The 16,612-nt window shown below is 50.8% G+C and overlaps 1 protein-coding gene across 3 annotated transcripts in view; it reads right to left on the bottom strand.

The window, feature by feature from the left end:
- ZNF236 (zinc finger protein 236) overlaps positions 1–16,612 on the bottom strand; it is a 1,017,074-nt gene that overhangs the window by 688,409 nt on the left and 312,053 nt on the right. The gene's annotated exons all lie outside the window — the stretch shown is intronic.

A 16,612-nucleotide genomic window follows, 5' to 3' on the forward strand; every position in this document is an offset into this window, starting at 1 on the left:
GAAAGAGACAATTAGTTATAGATTCCTTACCTTGTAAATAGATACCCCAGCAATTCCATCACCGGAGGTGGGTCTGTGAACCTAGTTCACACCAGAAAGTCCTGGAGAACAGAACGGCCAAACAAGCCGTCTCTCCGGACTTGACTGTCCAGGCAGTAGTGTTTTGTGAACTTGTGCAGAGATGCCCACGTAGCTGCCTGACAGATGTCAATGAGAAGGAATCCCCCATCCCAAAGCAGTGGTGGCTACCATCGCCCTGGTGGAATGGGCGCGCAGTCCCACTGGAGGCTCCTTCTTTGCCAAAGAGTAGCTAGCTTTTATGCACAAAACAACCCATCTGGAAATGGTCATTTTGTGCACGGCCCGACCTTTTTTGGAGCCCACATAGCCAACAAAGAGCTGGTCATCCACCCGAATTGCTTGGTGCGATCCAAATAAAAGGAATGCGCACGTTTTGAATCCAGACATTGGAGTCTCTCTTCCTCCTTCGAAGGATGGGGAGGCGGAAAGAAGGTGGGCAACGTGATGGTTAGACCAATGTGGAAAGAAGTAACCACCTTGGGAAGAAAGGAAGGTCTGGTTCTTAGGACGACCTTGTCCGGATGAACAGCCAAAAAGGGAGGCTTTGAAGAAGGAGCTTGGAGCTCACTCACCCTTCGAGCAGAGGTGATGTCGTGTGGCATGTTGATGCGGACTCTGCTTATGCCTATGGAATTGTACTGCATTAATGATTTTAATGATCACGCTTAAAAAAGCTTTGCTTTTAAATATTGTATTGCACTTCTGTTACTTACCTGTTTGCACTCCCTCGTGACCCCGTTCCGTCCCGGCTTTGTGCCGTTTGTGCGGAGGGTCAGTCCGAGGAGTCCCACTCCCTGCTCGCGACACCACTTCCGCCCTGCACGCCATCTTTGCAGGTAAGCGGTCTAGTGCTCCCTCGCATCAGGTACTTAATGGCCATCTGGAGGAAGCGCAGCGGACGAGCGCAGCGGGAGCGCCGACTTCGCGCCGAAGTCGCGCACAAGTCAAGCCCGTCTGCGCCCGTCCGCGGCCGACCTGGCCCAGGGCCCTGCCGTAATGCCCAATTCTATTCTTATTCCTCCACCGAGCTTATGAGACTTAAATCGTCAGGTCCCATTCCTGCCCGTGCTGTCAGAGCGGCCCAAGCATGTGGCATACACATCCCCTCTGACCTCTCGGCACCGGATTCTGTGTATGACCCTTCCCCTTTGCCACCGCAGATCTCTGCCTCTTTGCTGATCTACTATCTCAATACCCGTTCCCTTATCTGCCATCAGCTTGAGATCTTCCAACTACTGCATCAAAGCACCATAGATATCCTTCTTTTAGCAGAAACCTGGATCACTGAAGATTCAGCTCCGGATATTCTTGCAGCAATCCCTTCGGGATACTATATTATACACACTAACCGGCCTGCGGGGAAGACTGGTGGTGGAGTGGCGGCCATCATCCGCTCGACACACACCTTCTCCGAGGTTACGGCAACTTCTATCCCCAAATCAGATCTCCTGGCACTGAAATTCATTTCCCCTAAATCGTCTTTCATTTGTGTTCTTGTATATCGACCCCCTGACTATATGCCTCTTTTCCCCAAACTCTTCAGCGACTCCATTGCCCAACTAGCAATAGACCATGCTAACCTTGTGGTGATTGGCGACTTTAATTACTGGCCTTCAGATGCCCATGAAAGTCAATTATCGGTCGAGTTTTCTGACCTTTTGAAAGGCATGAATCTTTCTCAGCACATCCACACCCCCACTCATTTAAAGGGTCATATCCTTGACCAAGTCTGGACATCGGATCTTGATATCTCATCCCCTTTAGTCTTCCCTTGCCCCTGGTCGGACCACTATTTTATCTCTTTCTATCTTCATCTGCACATCCCGTGTCCTTCCCCCCGCATCAAGAATCTCATGGCCCGTAACTGGAAAAGAGCTAACCTGTCCGAATTCCATGACATTCTCGCCTCTTCTGCTCCCATATCCCTGACCTCTCTTGAGGCTCAGGCAGCTAATCTTGAAGAATGGATACGTCAGGCTAGTGACAAAGTAGCCGCTCTAAACAAGATCAAAACTAAGCGCCCCCATGACGCGCAACGATGGTTTACGGACCAACTCAAAGCAGATAAACTTGCCTTGCGGCAAGCTGAACGCCGTTGGCGTCACCACTATGACCCACAGTTAAAACTTGTCTATATTGGGGCTCTAAAAACCTATAAACAAGCGATCTTAACAGCCAAGACGGCATACTTTTCCCAATTAATCTTGGATTCTAACAACAAATCGAAAGACATCTTCTCGATAGTAAATGAGCTTTCCTTGCCGGACAGGGTTACCCCTCAGCCCCAGCCGACCCAAACCCTTTGTAACGCACTAAACTCTTACTTCATAGAGAAAATAACAACCATTAGGAACAATATCCCTAACCCGGCATCTCCTGTCCCCCCCCCTCTTCCTCCCAGAAACACCAGTATCTTGTCGGAATTTCCACCTATCTCCCTTCAGGAATTCACCTCACTCCTTCTCAAAGTTAAGTCAGGTTCCCCTAACGATTGCTGCCCCCCGCAGATTTTGAGAGAGGCCTTTCTTGCTTGTCCGGGCCCCCCCCTTGCTTTATTAAACAACTCTCTTGCAAAGGGGGAGGTCCCTCTCTCCTTCAAGCAAGCCGCCATCCTACCCATCTTGAAGAAGTCTAACGCTGACCCCACTATACTTAGCAATTATAGACCGATCTCTCTCCTCCCTTACTTAGGAAAAATTCTGGAGACCTATGTTACCCGCTGTTTGAGCTCTTTTATAGAGAATTCCTCTTATTTGGATCCTCAACAAGCGGGATTCAGACCCCTCCATTCCACCGAGGCGGTCACAGTAGCAGTCCTGGACACCCTCAGGAAGGGCGCTGACAATAATATATCTCAGGCCCTTGTCCTACTAGATCTCTCAGCGGCGTTCGACACGGTCGATCATACCATCCTGATCGACCGTGTCCACAATGCCGGCATCCAGGGAGTGGTCCTCGACTGGCTCAGATCTTTTCTCCATCAGCGATCACAGTCCGTCCATCTCTCCACTTTGTCTGCGCCTTTTGCTTCCCTCCCTTGCGGAGTCCCACAGGGCTCGGCACTATCCCCGCTTCTTTTTAATTTGTATCTCCAACCCTTATTAGCCTCCCTCCGAAACTCCCCAGCCACAATCTTTAATTATGCGGACGACATCCAGTTAATTTTTCCTATTGACCCTCTTCCCTCCTCCCGTGTTAACTTTCAGACTACTATGCTGACTATTGCAGAGTGGATGTATCACAGCCACTTAAAACTGAACCCTACCAAGACCGAGCTTGTCTTGGTAGGTGGCCCTACCCACCCATGGAATTCCACCTACTGGCCAACATCCCTGGGGGCCGCACCGACTCCCGTGCGCTCAGTCAAAAGCCTCGGGGTGATCATTTCAGAAGATCTTTCAATGAAACCGCAAATCAACTCGGTCACCTCAGCCTGTTTTTTCCATCTCAGGCGGATCCGTAAGATCAGCAGGTTTCTTACCAAAGATGCTTTGACCCAAGTTGTTATTGCACTTATCACCTCAAGGCTTGACTATGCCAATACGCTGTATGCGGGCATCCCAGCCGGTCTCCTTCATCGACTTCAGCTGGTCCAGAATCAAGCTGCCCGCCTGATCTTCCACCAGCCCAAATATCAGCATGTTACTCCCCTCCTCTTTAGCCTGCATTGGCTCCCCATCTCTAAGCGCTGCATCTACAAACTGGCATGTTCCACCTTCAAGGCCCTCTCGAATGCAGCCCCTGCGTTCATCTCCTCGTGCCTGACTCGCTATACTCCCTCTAGGGCCCTTCGCTCAGCTTCTCTCAATCTCCTTGAGGTCCCCAAATTTAAAAGGAAGAAGCACGGTGGCTTGAGTTTCTCAGTCCAGGCTTCCTCTACCTGGAACTCTTTGCCACTCTCACTCCGCCTCTGTCCTCAGTATGATTCCTTTCGCAGACTTTTAAAAACTCTGCTTTTTCGTTCTGCATATGATTAACCCTCTCTCCTGAATCACGCTACTGGTCATTTGAGCGCCAAGAAACCTATGGTGATAGTGCGCGTTACAAATTTCTTTTAACATAACATTTAACATAACGTGATGGCAACCAGAAAGGAAGTCTTTAAAGTAAGAAGTCTGAGAGGACAGTTATGAAGCGGCTCAAAGGGAGCGCACATAATTTAAGTAAGAATCAAGTTCAAGTCCCACTGAGGCATTGTGAAGGGAACAGGTAAAAAAAGATAAGTAATGCCCTTAAGGAAGCGATTTATAACAGGGGACTTGAAAAGAGAAGGCTGATCAGGAAGCCTAAGAAAAGCTGAAATTAGCATGAGGTAGCCCTTTAGGGTGCCCAGAGCAGAGCCCTGCTGGGACAAAGAGAGAAGGAATAAGAGAACCTCAGAAAGAGGGACAGAAAGGGGATCCATAGCCTTTGCTGTGCACCATGCCACAAATGTATTCCATCTGCAGGCGTATACCGTCTTAGTGTAAGGACGCCTGGCTGCCATGATAACATCGCAGACTTCAGGAAGAAGGTCGAAAGACGTCAACTGTCGCCACTCAATCTCCACGCAAGGAGTTGGAGGCTGGACAGGTTCGGGTGGAGGACCGTCCCCTGCTGCTGCCACAGAAGATCCTCCCGAAGAGGCAGTCGGATCAGAGTGTCAATGGCCATATAGCTCCGGATACCAGGCTCTCAGTGCCCAATCCGGAGCCACAAGAATGACTTGGGCCGCGGTCGCGCCTGATCTTCTTCAGCACCCTGTGCAGAAGTGGTATATAAGACCGCACCTCCACTTGCGACGAAAAGCATCGCCGAGCGAATGCCGTCTTGGAAATTCCAACACTGGGAACTGTTGACATTACACGTTCTCTTCAGTGGCGAATAGATGTAACCAAGGCTCTCCCCACTGCCGTAAGAGACCTTGCATCACCTCCGAGTTTAGATGCCATTCGTAATCCATCATGCACCTGCAGCTGAGTTTGTCCGCCCTGGCGTTCAGTGAACCTGCCAGGGGTTGAACCACCAGGGATATGCTCTGATGTTCCAGCCATGTCCAGAGGCGAAGGGCCCCTTGACATAGGGTCCACGACCCCACTCAGCCCTGTTTATTGTGCAGTACCACATGGTGATAGTATTGTCCGTTAACACCTGCACTACTCTTCCCCCAGACAGAGGGAAGGCATGCTTTCAGTGCAAGACGAATCGCCCGAAGCTCCAGAATGTTGATGTGGAGCTCGTACTCGGCCGGAGACCAGAGGCCTCTGATCTCCGCCTCCCCCATGTGGCCGCGACATCCCAGAAGTGATGCATCGGTCACCACTGTTAACTCTGGTTGGGGAAGGGAGAGGGATCTGCCGCTGACCCAATCCTGGTTCATTAGCCACCACTGCAATTGACGTGCAGTGCCCTTTGGGATCTGGACGCAATCGGACAGGTTCCCCTGATGCTGTGCCCACTGGAACTTCAGGTCCCACTGCAGAGCCTGCATATGCCACCTGGCATGATCTACCAGCAGGATGCAGAAGGCCATCAGGCCCAGTAGCCTCATGGTCTTCCAGACCGATATCCGGGATGGAGGCTGAAAGATCGGAATCATAGCCTGAATATTCCGTACTCTCTGCTCGGGAGGATAGGTCCAAAACTGCATCATGTCCAGAACCGCTCCGATGAAGAGGAGCTTCTGCGAGGGAGGCAGGTGTGACTTCGGCAAATTGAGAGAGAACCCCAGCGAATGCAGGAGGTCCACCGTAGTCTGGAGGTGGGAGACGACAGTCTGGGACGAGCCCGCCTTCAACAGCCAGTCTTCGAGGTAGGGGAAGACTGGAACCCCTGATCTGCGCAGATGAGCTGCGACCACCCCCATCACTTTCGTGAACACCCGAGGGGCGCTGGCAAGGCCAAAGGGGAGCACGGTAAACTGAAAATGCTCTTGGCCTACCGTGAACCACAGGTAACGCCGGTAGTACAGGGATGTGAAAAAAAGGGTCCTGCAAGTCCAACGCTACCATCCAGTCTCAAGGGTCAAGAGCAGACAAGACCTGGACTAGCGTCAACATTTTGAACTTTTCCTTCAGGAGGAAGTGGTTGACGTTCCTGAGATCCAAGATAGGACGCAGCCCCTTGTCCTTCTTGGGCACCAGAAAGTAGTGGAAGTAGCAACCACGACCTACTTCTGGGGCAGGAACTCACTCGATGGCTCCCTTGGCCAAGAGAGACGTAACTTCCTGTTGGAGAAGGGCCAGATGTTCCTCTGATATGTGATGGTACTGAGGTGGCATGGCTGGGGAAAGTCTCGAAGGGGAGGGAGTAGCCCCTTCGGACTATCTGCAAAACTCACCTGTCCCACGTGATGGTGCGCCAGTAGGGGAGGTGATGGCGAATCCTGCCGCCCACTGGCGATTGATGAGCCTGAAAGGTCAGACTAGGAGGGTTTGGAGGCTGCTGCAGAGGGGGCGGTGGTGGACTGGCCCGCTCGCCGGCCCCCAGACCCACGACGGTGGGTCCCACGTCCCCGGCCACTAAGGGGCTGAACAGCTTGCGCCAGCCTGTAGCCCTGGGTGAAACCTTGACCCTTGGTTCAAGGTCAGCACTCTCCCCAGCAGCGCTGCCTTCAGCCGGTCTCCAGTCACCCAGCCCAGCACTGTGTCGGTCAGGGTTCGAGCCAGCTGCCTGTCCCTGCGCCGCAGTCCCCTGTCTGCAGTCCGTCCACTTCGTTGCCCCTGGTGTGCCTGTAATTGTTGCCCGTTTATTTTAATTTGACTGCTTTATTTTAACTCCTGTACTGTATTGAATTGTGTTTTCTGTTTCCTTTGGTTTTCTGTTCCCTCTGTGCCAGTTCCCGCTGCTGCTACCCCTGGCCCCCGATCTTGCACACTCCCGCCTCCCGTCCTCTGCTCCCGTCCCCTCCCCCCCCATATGGAGACAGCTGCGGGGGAGCGTGTGTAAAACCTTGACCCTTGGTTCAAGGCAGCGCTCTCCCCAGTAGCGCCGCCTTCAGCCGGTCTCCAGTCTCCCAGCCCAGCACTGCGTCTGGTTCGAGTCAGCTGCCCGTCCCTGCGCCGCAGTCCCCTACCTGCAGTCCGCCCACTTCGTTGGCCCTGGTGTGCCTGTAATTGTTGGCCGTTTATTTTTATTTTTTATTTAATTTGAGTGCTTTATTTTAACTCCTGTAGTGTATTGAATTGTGTTTTCTGTTTCCTTTGGTTTTACGTTCCCTCTGTGCCAGTTACCGCCGCTGCTACCCATGCGGCCCGATCCTGCACGCTCCCGCCAACGGTCCTCGGCTCCCACCCCCCCTCCTCTTCATATAGCGACTGCTGTGCGGTCGCGCCTAAGGCAATCCCAGCTGCGCCCGTCCGCGCCCAGCGCCAGACCCCCTGGTCCCCATGAGCGCATTAACACCTGACGCCGCTACCCTCCACGCAATCAACGCTGGCCAATCCTCCACCTGCTTCCAGGCCACCCCGAAACTTACCCACAGACCCTTCACCTGCTGCAACTGCAGCTACACCAGCCAGTGCACACCTACACGTCCTGCCCATCCCACCAAAGCAGGTCACAACAACCTCAGATGCATACTCCTCAACACCCGCTCAGTCCACAAGCACGCCGTCGAACTTTGGGACCTCCTTGATTCATCCTCCCCGGATGTCGCCTTCCTGACAGAGACCTGGATGAATGCCTCACCAGCACCCGACATAGCCATAGCCATCCCGGATGGCACAAGATCACCCGCAGGGACCGCGCCAACAAACCAGGAGGAGGAATCGCCATCATCCACAGGAACACCATCAGCATCTCTACCAACACCGAAGACTCCCTAGGCATGGCTGAACACCTACACTTCCAGATCCACGTCGATCATAACACCACCCTGAGGGGAACCCTTGTCTACAGACCCCTGGGACCCCGACCACAGTTCAGCGACTCCATCACCGACCTCATCAGAACGCACGCCCTCGCCTCCACAGACTACATCCTCCTGGGAGATCTGAACTTCCACCTCGAGAACGCCAACGACAGCAACTCCACAACCCCGATCGACAACGTCAGACACAAACAGCTCGTCACGACACCCCATCTTCTCCGCCAGCAACCACGTCACCTTCAGCCACACCACCAATCTCCACTGGAACAGTCCACCACTGCATCCACTTCTCCTTCGAGAAACACACTGCACACAACCAACCACAACGACACCCACACCGCAGCTGGAACAAAGTCACCGAAGACCAGCTCCTCACCACCCTCGCCCGAGACCCCCCATCTGAACCTTCGGACACCAACGCAGCAGCCCACAACTTCAGACAATGGATCGACAACTGCACCAACACGCTCGCCCCGATCAGGAAACCCTCAAACAGGTGCCCCAACACGAGAGCCATCTGGTTCAACGCGGACCTCCAGAATTCCAAGCAGACCTGCCGAAGACTCGAGAAGCAGTGGCGTCAATACCAGACAACGACGCAGTCCTCATGAACGCCAGACGTAAGCACCACCAACTCATCCGAGCCGCCAAAAGAACCTCCTTCAAGGAACGCATCGACAAAAACGCACACAACAGTAAAGAGCTCTTTAACATCATGAAAGAATTTGCCACCCCCAGCTCCAGCTCAAATGACATCCCGCCGTCACAAGAACTCTGCGACTCCTTGGCCACCTTCTTCCACCGCAAGATCACAGACATCCACGACAGCTTCGGCACCCAGACACCGACGACAGACACCGACATCCCCGACTCAACGCCCACTAAACACACCGACCGCCTGCTCTCCTGGAACAACGTCAACGACGAAGACACCATCAGACACCATCAGAATCATGAACACCATCACCCTCCGACCCCTGCCCCCACCACATCTTCAACAAAGCTAGCTCCATCATCGCACCCCAACTCCGTAAGATCATCAACAGCTCCTTCGAGACTGCCACCTTCCCGGAGAGCTGGAAACACGCCAAGATCAACGCCCTTCTCAAGAAGCCCAAGGCGGACCCAAAGGACCTCAAGAACTTTCGTCCCATCTCCTTGCTACCTTTCCCGGCAAAAGTCATTGAGAAGGCCGCCAACAGACAACTGACCCACTTCCTGGAGAAGAACAACTTCCTGGACTCCTCCCAATCCAGTTTCTGCAGAATTCACAGCATCGAAACCACCCTCATCGCCGCCACCGACGACATCAGGACCCTGCTGGACAACGGCAAAACCGCAGCTCTCATCCTCCTGGACCTCTCAGCCGCCGTCTACACCGTATGCCACCACACCCTGCGCACACGCCTCCACGACGCAGGGATCCGTGACAAAACCCTGAACTGGGTCACCTCCTTCCTCACCGGCAAAACCCAGAGAGTCCGCCTCCCCATTCCGATCCGAAGCCACCACGATCACCTGCGGCATACCCCAAGGATCATCCCTCAGCCCGACCCTTTTCAACATCTACATGGCACCCCTCGCCAACATCGTCCGAGCAGACCACCTCAACATCATCTTGTACGCCGACGACACCCAGCGGATCCTCTCCCTCACCAAGGACCCGGCCACCTCCAAGAGGGAATGAAGGCCGTCGCAGACTGGATGAAGACCAGCCGTCTGAAACTGAACTCCGACAAGACGGAGGTCCTCATCCTCGGCCCCACCCCCTCCGCATGGGACGAACCTGGTGGCCGGCCACGTCGGGAGCTCCCCCGACACCCACCAACCACGCACGCAATCTGGGGTTCATCCTGGACTCAACACTCTCCATGACACAGCAAGTCAACGCCGTCTCCTTCTCCTGCTTCAACACCCTCCGCATGCTCCGCAAGATCTACAGATGGATCCCCACTGAGACCAGAAGGACGGTCACCCAGGCCCTCGTCAGCAGCAGGCTGGACTACGGCAAACGCCCTCTACGCAGGAACCACGGCCAAACTCCAGAAAATACTCCAACGCATACAAAACGCCTGCGCACGCCTCATCCTCGGAATCCCCCGCCACAGCCACATCACTGCCCACCTGAGAGACCTGGACTGGCTCCCGATCCACAAGAGGATCACCTTCAAGCTCCTCACCCACATGCACAAAGCACTCCACAACGCCGGACCTGCATACCTTAACAAACGGCTCACCTTCTACACCCCGAACTGCCAGCTTCGCTCCGCTGACCTCGCCCTCGCCACCGTCCCATGCATCTGCCAAACGGACACCGGCGGCAGATCATTCTCCCACCTCGCCGCCAAGACATGGAAAACCCTCCCCATTCACCTGCGTCAGACCCAAGACCTGCTGACCTTCAGGACACTTCTCAAAACCTGGCTGTTCGATAAGTAGCTGCGACATCCCCCACCCACTCCAGCGCCTTGAGACCCTCACGGGTGAGTAGCACGCTTTACAAATGATTGATTGAACGTGGCGGGGCACCCCTTCCATAGCCACGAAAGGGGCGAAAAGCGGACTGCGCAGGGCAGGTGGTGGAGAGGCCCAAGGACTTGGCTGTAGCCCGAGAGTCCTTGAAGCGCTCTAGTGCACTGTGTGCTTTGTTGCCGAACAGGCGACGGCCATCAAAGAGCATGTCCATCATGGTGTTTTGGACATCCCCTGAAAATCCAGTCGACATCAGCCAGGCTTAGCGTCTAAGGGCTAATGACGTTAAAATCGTCCTGCCTAGCGAGTATGATGTCCAGTCCACAGCGGATGGTAAACTTTGCTGCATCTCTCCCCTCGGCAACTGCATGGGAGAGCATGGCCCAGGCCTCCTCCGGGCACTGGGGCAGCACGTGCGCCACCATATCCAACACAGAGGGGGTGTAACTGCCCAACAGACATGCAGTGTTTACTGACCGCAGTCCCAGGCTGGAGGAAGAAAACATCTTCTCAAGATGGTCCAGCTTTTTGGATTCCCTATCAGGTGGTGCGTTACAGAATGCACCTTTGGACGTGGAGGCTTGGACCACCAAGCTTTGTGGTGGGGTGTTGGGAGAGGAAAGTGGAGTCGCCTGAGGCCGGATGGTGGCGTCGGGCAATCATCCTATCCACAGGAGCCGCTGTGTTGGGCCTGGACCAGGTACCCAAAAGGATGTTGGTTAGGGCTTCATTGAACAGCAGTAGGGGCTCCGAAGAGCTCGCTGCCAGCTGAAGCACCTTTGTCAGGAGGTTAGTCCTGAACGCCACCGTAGGTAGCTCGAGGTTGAGAACCTCGGCCACCCTACGCAACACCACTGTGTAAGACACTATCTCCTCTGTAGCCACGGTAGGAGAGGACAACATGCCAAGGTCTGGGGAGATATCCAGACCACTGGCTTCCCCCAGCTCCTCTCTTCAGTCCGGGTCGTACTCTAACTGGTCAGTCAAAGGGTCTCCAGACCCCTCCCAGTCCTTCTCACCTTCTTCTGGTTGCCAACATGGCCTGAAAGGAACACCAGGGTAGAAACAAGGGCACAAAGTTACCCATTGGCGCCAGATCCGGCATCGGTCAATGCCGGTCCGGCTCCGTGTCCACTACAGGATGGAGGCCGGTGTCAACGTCGGCTGGGGACACAACCGGCGTCAGTTGCGGGCGATGGGCAATCTGCACCGGGGGAAGTGTAATAAGGTCGACCGGTGCCGATCTAGATCCAGGCCTGGATCCAAAGGGACCCTGCAGTGCCGGGGCCAGAGCCGCTGACTTCAAAGGCCCAGGGCCCCCAACCGAGTCCGAGAGGCGCGCCGGAGGAGTTGGGTTGCCCAAAGATGGTATTCATCGCTTCGTAGAAGCTTCTAAGCTGGGCAGGGGTCGCTCCGGGTCCCGGAAAGGGAGGGAACTTCGGAGTCGACCCATCGGGCTCTGAACGTGGAGCACCAGGAGGGCCTCTGCCCGCATCCCCCGTCACGTCGGCTGATGGACGGGGAGAAGTCGAAGAGCGGCGATGCTTCTTCGACTTCTTCTTGAGCTTCGACTTACCTGAGGAGTGCAAAAGACTTGGAAGAAGAATGATGGTGACTCCGCGACCGGTCCCTCGACCGGGACCTCAAACGGCGCGGAACGAACTGCCGGGTCTCGAGAAGCTTTCGGGACCACTCTTGCAAATACTTCGGATTCATGGTCCGGCAGTCGGAACACGACTTGGAGTCGTGGTCACGTTCCAGACAGAACAGGCACACAGGGTGCGGATCAGTCACCGACATCAACCGTCGGCAGGAACCGCAAGCCTTAAAACCGGGCATCCTACGTGCACCAGGAGTCAAGGTCTCAAAATGGTGTCGACAAAAGAATCTATCAAAAAGTGAGTGGAGGTACCGCTCTCCCCGGATCTGCGCTGGCTGATGCGGAAAAAGAAAAAACTGACATCAGCGGGCGAGGGGGGCGTCTAATTAGATACCGCAACGTCATTACTGTGACCACGACAGACGCGGAGTTGACCGACGCCATCTTTCGACGCGCAGGGGTACTGCTGACGAAAAAAGTCTCCTCATCCAGTCTGACGCCTGGGGGTAACTCACAAGGTAAGGAATCTATAACTAATTCTCTTTTTCAGAAAGCTGTAATCAACAGCCTCTATTTAAAAATTGTTAGATGGCCTATAGGTACAGCAGAATAAAGATAATGTTAAAAACAGTCATTCTTAGTAGCAGAAAGATACGAGCTACCTTTATTATATCTCCTGTACTAAGTCACTCATTTGATGTTGGTATCCGATCACAGTGTTGAAACCTAAAACTGCTTCCTCAAAAAGGTTTCAAACCAAATTACTGACATGTCAAAGTTCATTCATGCTTCCACATATGCGGACGGACACGCTTTCAGTTCACAGTACAATCAACGCTCTATATTGAAATGGTTAAGCAAAAAAAAACATTGGAAAATCAATAAGTTTCACATTTTGGCTCTGAAAATGGAGAGCCGATGGTTTTTGCTGATGCTGGTCAGCATCGGCACCTACATGTCATGACACTACCACAGCTATAAAAATGTGTAATGAGAGCAACTCTTCAACCAAAAGGGACAGGGATAAAGTACTTCACAACAGTAGTAGGTCCCTCTTGTGTATCCTAATAACAGTCTCACATGCATCTACACTGTTATGCCACAAGACTCTTTTCCTCTACACTTGTTTCTCATCTACACATACAATGAAACCTGCGTGTGCAAAAACAACTGTCCTCTATTACAATCGTATAAATTCAATATCTCAATGTATTAATCTCACAAAAAAAACTGTCTAAATCTCATCAGATTGAATACCTTAAAATGCAGTTACAAATTTAAAAATAATTATAACATCCTAAAAGAGAAATCTTTTCTATTGTCAATATCTTATTAACACTTTTATATATCAATAAACTAACTGAATTCCAGTGTGCAAGAACTGTCTAATTAATTATTTCATGCATATATCAAAAATAATTTTGATCAGGACCATACAGTATAAAAAACAAATTACACAATATTATTACAATCCAATTTTCCAGTTATCTTAAGTCGTCGACGCAGCGTTTCGGTTGCCAAAAGCTGGTTTACCCCACCATATTCAGGGCACAATATTTAGAAACAAGGAATTATTCTCAACGTTGTATATATATCCGCTGAGGTTATTGCATCAGGATCACCTATTTACTTTTCCGTGATTCGTCATCAATTCCTATTTTGTGACTGCGGCCTCCATAAATTGTCTTGGTGCCTCTAAATTCACTCGTGAGAATGTGAATTATAAAAAGAATTGCACGGTTTACAAGTTTTCTCCACACTAGGGGATTTTTCTTTTTTATCACCTGTTTTTTTCAAAACGGGGGCTTTCCTTCTTTGTACTGCCCTCGTATTCAACTCAGTATGGCAGTCTCGTCTTCTCAAACAAGCCTCTGTGTAACTAACCTGGGTATCTGGGTACTTTGATTCACATGCATACGTTTTATTGCAATAGTTTTCAATCTAAACTAAGTGCAATGTGTAAAATGAATGCTACTTTACTTGACCATCATTATGCTTTCTTAAGTTATGAAGGGCAAATATCTTTACACCCTCAATTTTCGAACATATATTTAAGGATAAACTATGTAGATACTACACTGCATGTTCCTAGAAGATTTAAAAAATGTTGCATATCTAAAATGGTTGCATGACATTACAACACAAGGTAAACATTTATAAGGTATGTGAAAACCCTACGTTGTTGCGGTGTGGCGTGTGTGTATTCACTTAAAAACCACAGGTTACATGGACGCTATAGTTAGGAAATAGAATTTAAAAAACCTTAATATTTACTGAAAAAACCAAAGGTCACAGAGACGTTATAGTTAGGCTCAGAGTGCACTCATACAAAAACAGTGATATTCAGCAGTTGTAGTTAACTGAGATAACTATAATTTACGCCCCCGCAATGCACTGCTTATAACTTCACAAATTACATCACTCATGACATGGTCAGCGACATCACTCATTACATCATCCAGGAGTGTGAGTGTTTTCTAAAAGGTTATCAGCGTTAAACATATATACCAAGGTACCACAACAGTTAAAATAGTATACTTTGTGTACTGCTAATGAGTGGCACTACTTCTAATATATATAATGTGAGTGGCTATGTGACTGTGTGTATACCTGTGTAAATGGGTGTCTGAGTGCCGGTGTGTGAGTGGCTGTATGAGTGTATAAGTAGGTGTGTGAGTGAGTGACTGACTGTATGGGTGGGTGAGTGGGTGGGTGGGTGGGTGAGTGGGTGGGTGGGTGAGTGGGTCTGTAAGTGACTGGGTGGGTGTCTGAATGGCTGTGTGAGTGACTGGCTGTGTAAGTGCTGTATGGGGGAGTGAGTGGTTGTTTAAGTGGGTGTTTGGTTAAGTGAGTTGGTGAGTAGGTGGCTGTATTGTAGACTGAGTGAGTGAATGCATGTAAGCCCATCAGAATTATTTTACCTGTTCTACATTGCTAATCCTATCTGCACTGGCTCTTTTACGGGGATGCTAATATAATTAATTTTCGGGGATAGTATAACAATTCTTTCTTGCTCTGTGCCTAATCATGTAATTGGTTTATACCTGCCATTTTATAGTTTTATTGTATGACTGTTGTATGTTATTATGTTTGCTATGTGGCTGTATATACTTGCCGAATAAAGCATTTTGAACTGAAACTGAATGCATGTATGGGTGAGTGAGCAGAAGTGTGAGTGCTTGTCTGTTTGTGTGAATGGTTATGTAAGTGGGTAAGTGAGTGCTTGTAAGGGTGAGTGAGTGCTTGTGTTGAGACTGTATGGGTGAGTGGGTGTGCGAGTGGCACTATGGGTGAGTGGGTGTGTGTGAGTAGCTGTGTGAGTGGCTGTATAGTTGACTGGTTGTATGAGTAGCTGTACAGATGATTGAGTGGTTTTGCTAGTGGCTCTATAGATGAGTGAGTGGTTGTATGAAGTACTTATATCGCTCTGTGAATAGGTATGTGGGTGATTGTGTGGGCAAGTGAGTGGGTGTGTGAGTGGGTGTATGAGAGGTTCTATAGGGATGTGAGTGGGTGTTGAGCGCTTCTGTGGATGTTGTCATCAGTGATGTCATTGACCATGTCATGAGTGATGTAATATGTGAGGTCTTAAGCAGTGCATTATGTGGGCTAAAGTTATAATTAGCTCAAGGAAATATAAATGTTGAATTTCACTGGTTTTGTACGAGTGAAATCTGAGCTCAACTATAACGTCCCTGTAACCTTTAGTGCATTTCTAAGGTTTTTTAAAAATTGGATTTCCTAACTGTAACCTTTGAGAGTGAGTGCATGAGTGTCTCAATGGGTGTGTGAGTCTCTGTATGGGTCTAGAAGTAGCAGCAGAAGTGAAACATACACAGAGGTTAGGTGGAATTCGGGAAGTGATCTTACCTCTAGGCAGTGCTTAATTTGAGCGGGTGCTTTCCGATCCTCAGCGCAGGGACTTAATTAGTTTCCGGTGCTCGGCACCGGCACTTAATTGTCAACACCATACCTGTAACAGTCCACCACATGGTGGTGCTGTTCATCTAATTTAGCGATGAGCAGAACAAGACTACACTATACAATAAAATTGCTAATACCTGCCTCCCCAGAAATTACATGTGAGAGAGATGGTTAGTAGTTGTTTTGGCAGCGATGACATGGGCGATGGGTGGTGCAAGCTGCAGTGGCCTCCTGGCAGTTAATATTTTACAAATCAAGCACTGCCTCTACGATAATCGTACATCGTGGTGTCCGGCAAGGAGGCGTGCTTGCCCCACGCTTTTTATCTTAAAGATTAATGGAGCAGTAGAACTTCTGGCAAAACGTAATCACAATGCCGCTAAATTGGTGGGCATCAATACCCTCCTTCTTATGTTTAAAGACAATACGCTTTTAATATCTTGACCCCTGCATGGCCTTCGGTTGCTGTTGGATTGCTTTGCATCCATTTGCCATGCAAGGGGCCTTGAGATAAATCTGTCAAAGTCAAAATTCATGGGACTCACCCCCCACTGTTCCTTAAGAGGTAGCATGAGGATAAAGGGGGCGCCCTTGGAGCAGGTAACATTTTTTTATGAACTGGGTGAAAGACTGCCCAATAATATGTCCTGGGTACCACAGCTGGGAAAAAGCAGAACTATCCTCCT

Source organism: Triturus cristatus, chromosome 5_2, assembly GCF_964204655.1.
Source record: "Triturus cristatus chromosome 5_2, aTriCri1.1, whole genome shotgun sequence".
Lineage (NCBI taxonomy): Eukaryota > Metazoa > Chordata > Amphibia > Caudata > Salamandridae > Triturus > Triturus cristatus.